The sequence below is a fragment of the Neophocaena asiaeorientalis genome, unplaced genomic scaffold, assembly GCF_003031525.2.
Source record: "Neophocaena asiaeorientalis asiaeorientalis breed wild unplaced genomic scaffold, Neophocaena_asiaeorientalis_V1.1 scaffold57, whole genome shotgun sequence".
Classification (NCBI taxonomy): domain Eukaryota; kingdom Metazoa; phylum Chordata; class Mammalia; order Artiodactyla; family Phocoenidae; genus Neophocaena; species Neophocaena asiaeorientalis.
Window position 1 is genome coordinate 2,147,121 of NW_020172731.1, and position 7,482 is coordinate 2,154,602.

Here is a 7,482-nt window from a genome sequence, read left to right on the forward strand (position 1 = left end):
AGTGACGTCTCCAGCCAAGAGAAGGAAGCGTTTCAAAAGAATGAAATAAGATTGCGGATCCAGCAGAGAGGAAAACTGGTGATGCAGAGGTGAGTAGAAGCAACTGCAGAAGCCATGACCTTGATTAAGTGAGAGCAGGCGAGAACCACGGAAACATGGAAGAGTTGGTCCTTGCTAGGAGCATGGGCAGTTCACCGATTCTAACAGGCAGGGAGGCAGGGTATGCAGAGTGGTAGGTGCGGTGGGGGGAACACATGGAAGTTACTCTTCTGATGGCTTCTATTTTCTCAGTAAAATAGGAACTAAAGCCCAGAGCTGAGGGGGAGGAGGCAGAGGAGGTACTTGCAGTTTGAATAAAGAAGTGTGAAATAGATTTCTGGGCAAGTAGGACAGTGAATGGACCAGGGAAATGAGAATTGCCAGGCAGTAAGAAGAGCCCTTTTTACGTAGCTGGAAATAAGTGTAAAGTGACACCCATTGTATGGTGGTTTGCTTTTCTCTAGCCACGTTGAGTTTCTCAGGCTATGTAGTGTAGGCAGAAAGTTGGATTTTACTACAACTAGAAATTTATGAGAGGGGCGAGGGAGTTGACTCTGAAGTACCTAAAAAATGCTAGGCTACTGAAATATTGCTCATGTAAAGTTCTCAGGGGTTTTGTATTAAATTAATAAATCAGAATGTTTAAAAAAATTAATATGTTAGCCTTTGGTAAATGGGAAATACTAAATTCTCCAGCTGGTTAAACAAAACAAAGCAAAATCTAACAACTTTACTGAATATTTTACATTTTTGTTTGATATCAATTGATTTATTCATTCATCAAAAATTGGTTGTTTATATATGTGCCAGGGTCTAGTTTACAGCATTGGGGACACACAGAAGAATGAGACATGATCTCTACTGGCTTGGAGCTTGTATTTTTATTATTTGATAAATAAAATTAAGAGCTTATACAGTAATTACAAGACAGAATCCTAAATACTAATAGATGATAGGAATAATAGGAAGGGTTCTAGAATCTGACTTACTGAGCTCTTATTCCAATTCCTCCATGTACTTGCTATGTGAATTTCAGAAACGAATTGAACTTTTCTAAGCCTCGGTTTCCATGTTATACAATGGGGATAATAATAGTACCTTTTTTGTAGGGTTGTTATTAGAATTATGCTATTTAATGCATTTTGGACACTTAGTAGAGTTATTAGCTCATGATGAGTTCTCAATAAATATTATTGTTATTATTAAGACAAACGTATACAAAGTGTTTTGCAAATACCAAAGAATGAGCAACTGACTGAGGCATGTTTACACTATTAGTTTGTTCCATAAATGGTGTTTGCAAAGCAATAGGTGAGAGTTAGCCTACCCAAATTATCATACACTAGAAATGACCTTCCTAATAAATTTATGAAGTTATACTATAAAAAATGGACAACCAAGTACAGTTGGTCCTCCATATCTCCGGGCCTGCAGATGGAAAATATTTGGATAAAAAATTCCAGAATGTCCCCAAAAGCAAAACTTGAACCTCATGCTGGCAACTGTTTACATAGCATTTACATTGTATTTACATTGTATTAGGTATTATAAGTAATCCAGATATGATATAAAGTATACGGGAGGATGAGCAAAGGTTGTATGCAAATACTATGCCATTTTATATAAGGGACTTGAGCACCCTTGGATTTTTGGTACGCATGGGGAGGGGTCCTGACCCAATGCCCCTAGGGCATTGAAGAAAGTCTGTATTTACATGACAAAGAGAAATGGAAATGTATTTTAGAGGCGAGATAATGGATGAGCACACGATGTGGGCATAGACATGGGAACTGCATATCAGACTGGGCAGGAATCAATGAGAAACAGTGATGTGATAAGAGGAGTGATGGAAATTCATCCATCGAAACTGAAACTGAACTGAAACTTCCACTGACCAACAGTTCTCTTCACCCAAGGCATTTTCAGTAATGTAATTTTAGCTCTTGAATGTAGAGTTAGATATCCGTTCCCACCACATCAGAGGAAACTTTTATTCAACATTGATAAATGATCCATAAAGTGTTCATGTTTTGTTATGCAACTGAAATAGTCTTTAAAATGGTTTGTTGAAATCCTTTTTTCCAGTTTTGTAGCAAAATAGTTTTAGAGCCTCCATCTTAAACGGCTAGAAAATTTCATCAATCCATCTTATGTAACTGTAATAGCTACTATTTATTTAGTTCTCATTATGTGTTTTACTAAGCACTTTGTGTGTGTGTGTGTGTTTAAGATCTTCTGTAAAGCTTACAACAGCCTTGTTAAATAGGCATTTTCATATCCACTTGACAAAGTGAGGCTTAGAGAAGTTAAACAGTCTGCACATGGGATACACACCTGGGTAAGTGATGGGGAAGTAGGATTTGAATGTAGCTTTTTTTTTTTTTTGCGATACGCGGGCCTCTCACTGTTGTGGCCTCTCCCGTTGCGAAGCACAGGCTCCGGACGCGCAGGCTCAGTGGCCATGGCTCACGGGCCCAGCCGCTCTGCGGCATGTGGGATCTTCCCGGACAGGGGCACGAACCCGTGTCCCCTGCATCGGCAGGCAGACTCTCAACCACTGCACCACCAGGGAAGTCCTTGAATGTAGCTTTGCCTGACTCCAAAACTTGTGTGCTTCCTATGACTCAGAAGTATTTTTTTCAGAAGTTTAATTTTTATCATTTAAAATGGTATAACTGGGGACCTTCCCTGGCGGTCCAGTAGTTAATACTCTGTGCTTTATCAGCTGCATAGTACAGGGAGATCAGCTCGGTGCTTTGTGTCCCCCTAGAGGGGTGCGATAAGGATGGTGGGAGGTAGACGCAAGAGGTAGGGGATATGGGGATATGTGTACATATATAGCTGATTCACTTTGATATACAGCAGAAACTAACACACCAGTAAAGCAATTATACTCCAATAAAGATGTTAAAAAAATAAATAAAATAAAATGAAATGAAAACTATTCAACAAGTAAAAGCAAACAAACTAACAAAAAAGGACTCCGTGCTTCCCCTGAAGGGTTTGATCCCGGTCGGGAAAATACCTTGTATTTTCCATTTAATATAGTTTGAAGTTATCGCCTGTATCTTTGGGAAGAGATTATGTTGATCAACTATTAGATTTTATCCAGCCTTATGAGTGGTAAATGGTATGCTGTAATTTTGATTTATATTTCTCTTATTATGGGTGAGGTTGATCAGATATTCATATGTTTAAGGGTCATTTGCATTTCATTTTCTGTAAACCACTGTTTCTCAGCTGCAGGTGATTTTGCCTCCCAGGGGACATTTGGCAGTATCTGGAAACATTTTTGTTTGTCACAACTGGAGGGTGGTGCTACTGGCATCTCATGGATAGATGTCAGAGGTGCTGTTAGACATCTTATAATTTACAAGGCAGCGCTCCCACAACAAAAGGTTATTTGGCTGAAAATGTCAATAGTGCCAAGTTTGAAAAACCCTACTGGAAATGTGTCTATTGATCATTTCTCATATAGAGTTGTATTTCTTAATTTTTTCCTCATTGCTAGAAATTCTTTGTAGGGTTTGATATCACTGTTCACGAAGATTGATACTCCCACCTATAGAATCCAGCATCTCCATGAGACTTGCTTTGGCCAATAAAATGAGCACTGAAGCGCTTTCTCTGTAGATGCTTGAAGAAACAGCCCATGGTCAGGCATGCCCTTTTTCCTCTGCCTCGGCTATTGCGGAAGCGTGTGTTGAGATGAAGCCTCCATTAGTTTGGGTCCCTGAGGCAAAATGATTATAGCGCTCGCTGCTGACGAAAAAAGGACACAAAGTGTAAGTGAGAAATAATGTTTTATGCCCCTGAAACGTTTCAAGTTGTTTGTTACTACAGCAAAATCTAACCTATTGTGATGGCTATAATCCTTTTATATTAAGGGTGTTAACCTTTTGTCTGTGATGTAAATTTCAAATAATCTTCCCATTTTGTCATTTGTGTTTTTACCTAGCTTATGAAATTTTTTGCCTTATAAAATTATTATTTTTAAATTTGTATAAATGTAGTCAAATACATCAGTCTTTGCGATTATTGCTTCTGGGTTTTGAGTTCTGGTTAGGAAAGTTTTTCTTACTCTCAGATCATTCAGAAATTTGGTTATGCTTGTGTCTAGTACTTTCGTGGTTTTATACATTTAGATCCCTAATTTACTTGGTATGAAAGCTGACTTTCATATGACTCTTTAGTTGTCTCCAAACCACTTATTAAGAACTCATTTCCCCCAATTATTTGTGATGCTTTGTTTATTACGTATTAAATTTCTGTATGTACTTCGGTCTATTTCTAGATTTTCTATTTCATTGGTCTGTCAATATCATACAATTTTAAGTACAGGGGCTTTAAAATATATTAAATGTCTGTAAGACCACCCCTTCTCATTGCTCTCATTTTAAGACTTTTGCTTACTGTTATTGCTTATCTCTTTTTCCAGACTTTATAACCAACTTGTCTAGTTTTTGAAAAAAATTATGAGAGCTATTTTTATTTGGATTTAGTTAATTTATAAATAAATGTAGGGAGAGATGACATCTATATGATGTAGAGTTCTCTTTAAGAACATGGTAGATATTTCCATTTGTTCTGCTTTTGTGAGTTTCAGAGAATTTAAAAAATTTTCTCAAATAGGTTTTGGATATTTCTTTTAACCTGCTTTAAAAGTATGCTTTGGGTCATTGCTGTTTTGATAAGGCAGGAAATACTCCATATTGATTTTTTAAATCAGTGGAAAATCTGAGTCCTTACTCTACTGCAAATTGGCTACAACACTCTAGACTATCCACCAATTAATCTGTAATCTAATTTTCTTTTTTGGAATAAAGGGAACAGGTCTTGTTTGAGACCTCAGACTGTGGGATGAGAGGAGCTATAAAATGCAAGCTAGTGGTAAGTTATTCTTCAACTCATCATTGTTAGTTTATGTATTTTATAAACAGTTCTCCTTAACATTTTCCTCTCTCAAAGCACATAATCTCTTTTTCAATTCCTGCCTCATATTATATTGCATGAGACAAATTCCCCACAGTACAGAACATTCTGAAAATTTGCTATAAAATAATATTAGATAATAGAAATACTGAGCTCATATATTCTTAATTACATACAATCAAATGTATATACAACACAAACCTAGCCTAATTTTGTTTGTACAACTCGGGGTAAATGAAATCCTATAGGAATTAACCACAGATTACAAGGCTTATAAATGGATGTTCCTGTGAAAGAGAACCACTTTCTGGAACAGGCTGTTAAATTATCAATGAAAGTGCAATTATCATTGGCAAATAGTTGTGGTGTAACCTAAATCCAGGACATTAAGCATTAATATTTTACTTGTTCTTTTCTTCAAATAAAAATTTTCTTTCTCAAGCTAGGCTTTGCTAAAGTGGTAGATACGCTTTAAAACAGAAATAGTCATTCCATTTTGTTGCTATTCCATTTTTAATTGAGTTTTTACAAATAGCTTTTTTTAATTAAAAAGAAAAAGTTGTGATAAGATTTTGCTCTCCCCAAACTGTCAGAGGCAAGTGGCATAAGGGCAACATAGTTGTGGTTATAAGCGTGGACCCCAGAGTCACTCTGCTAGGGTCAAATACTGGGACGGCTAGTCTCTGGCTATGTGACGTGGACAAATCAATTAACAAATTAATCATTAAGTAGCTTTGACCTTATAGTGTTGATGTGAAGATTAAATCAGATAACATTCTAAACGCTTAGAGCATCTGATAACAATTTTTTTTTTTTTTTTTTTTTTTTTTTTTGCGGTATGCGGGCCTCTAACCGTTGTGGCCTCTCCCGTTGCGGAGCACAGGCTCGGGACGCGCAGGCTCAGCGGCCATGGCTCACGGGCCTAGCTGCTCCGCGGCATGTGGGAACTTCCCGGACCGGGGCACGAACCCGTGTCCCCTGCATTGGCAGGCGGACTCTCAACCACTGCGCCACCAGGGAAGCCCCCGATAACATTTTAAACGCTTAGAGCAATGTCTGACAAATAGTAAGCTATGTAACTCTTCGATAAATTAAAAAGAACATACTTCACTTTACTGTCTTTGTCAGCATCTTGTTTCAGATGAAGTTAAGTCAAAATCAACATCAAAGATGCCTTTAGGTAGGGGTAGGGACAAAGGGAGAAAGCTCAAGCCAGGAAAGGCATGACTCTGCTTCACTTGTTGTGGTAATAATGGTGGAGGGATTCACAGGCTGATTGTTTTCATATGACCCGTGTCTCTCCACCATCTGGTAAACCTACCTCCTTCCATCCACTGGGAAATTCCTCTGAGTCTGCCCAGTATAAGAAATAGGATCCCACAGAGCTTGTGGTAGAGGCAATCAGCTAAATTTGCTGCCTCTGAAGGAAAGCCCTGGGAGCAGAAACAACAGTAAAATCATGACAAGTCAGCAGATAGACTGTTCTATTAAAACTAGTTAGAGCTAACCCTGTCTACTCATATTCTCCTTAACAGAATCCTCAACCACTTCCCATTTCATAGAATGCTCATCCCATACTAGTTAACTAGCTCTTTTTCCTGAAACTCAAATCCGTATACAAACTATGAATATTTGAAATAGGAGATAATGGGAATGTCTGTCTTTTGAATTGTATTGGACTCAAAGGAAAATAAGAAACAATACAACTCAGCATTTCCCATTATTCCTTTTCATATAACTCCCCAAAGGGAAACAGAACACCTCTCACATGTAGGGATATTTTTCTCTCCAGCGTTGTCATTGGTCTCCACTAATAACTCTGCATTCATGCTCGGGGAGACCACAAAGAATGAAATTAAATGGAAACTCAGGCAACTGTGTGCAATAGTACAAACGACCTAATGAATCCTTAGGGCCATACGTAATTGCCTACTTTCATAGAAAATTTAACTGTCTAGGCTTGTGGAGAAGATTTAGTAACATAAAGTATTAATACAAGATGAAGCATATGCTGGAGCCAATTGAGGCAAAATTCCTCCAAGTACGACTCTCCTAAAAGACTCAAAGTCTACATGTATGGTATCTATCTCATACTGTTACCTTTCTAACTCTTTTGATTCATTGATTTGTTCATTCATTTATGCAACAGAAATTACTTAGCACCTACTACATGTTATGCACTGTTCTAGGGTTTGGGGATACTGTGGAGGACAAGGCAAGGAGCTTACATTCTAATGGAGGAAAAGAAATAATTATAGAATTACGTGACATGGGCTTTCCTGGTGGCGCAGTGGTTAAGAATCTACCTGCCAATGCAGGGGACACGGGTTCGAGCCCTGGTCCGGGAAGATCCCACGTGCTGCGGAGCAACTAAGCCCATGTGCCACAACTACTGAGCCTGCACTCTAGAGCCCGTAAGCCACAACTACGGAAGCCTGCGCACCTAAAGCCTGTGTTCTGCAACAAGAGAAGCCACCACAATGAGAAGCCTGAGCACCGCAACGAAGAGTA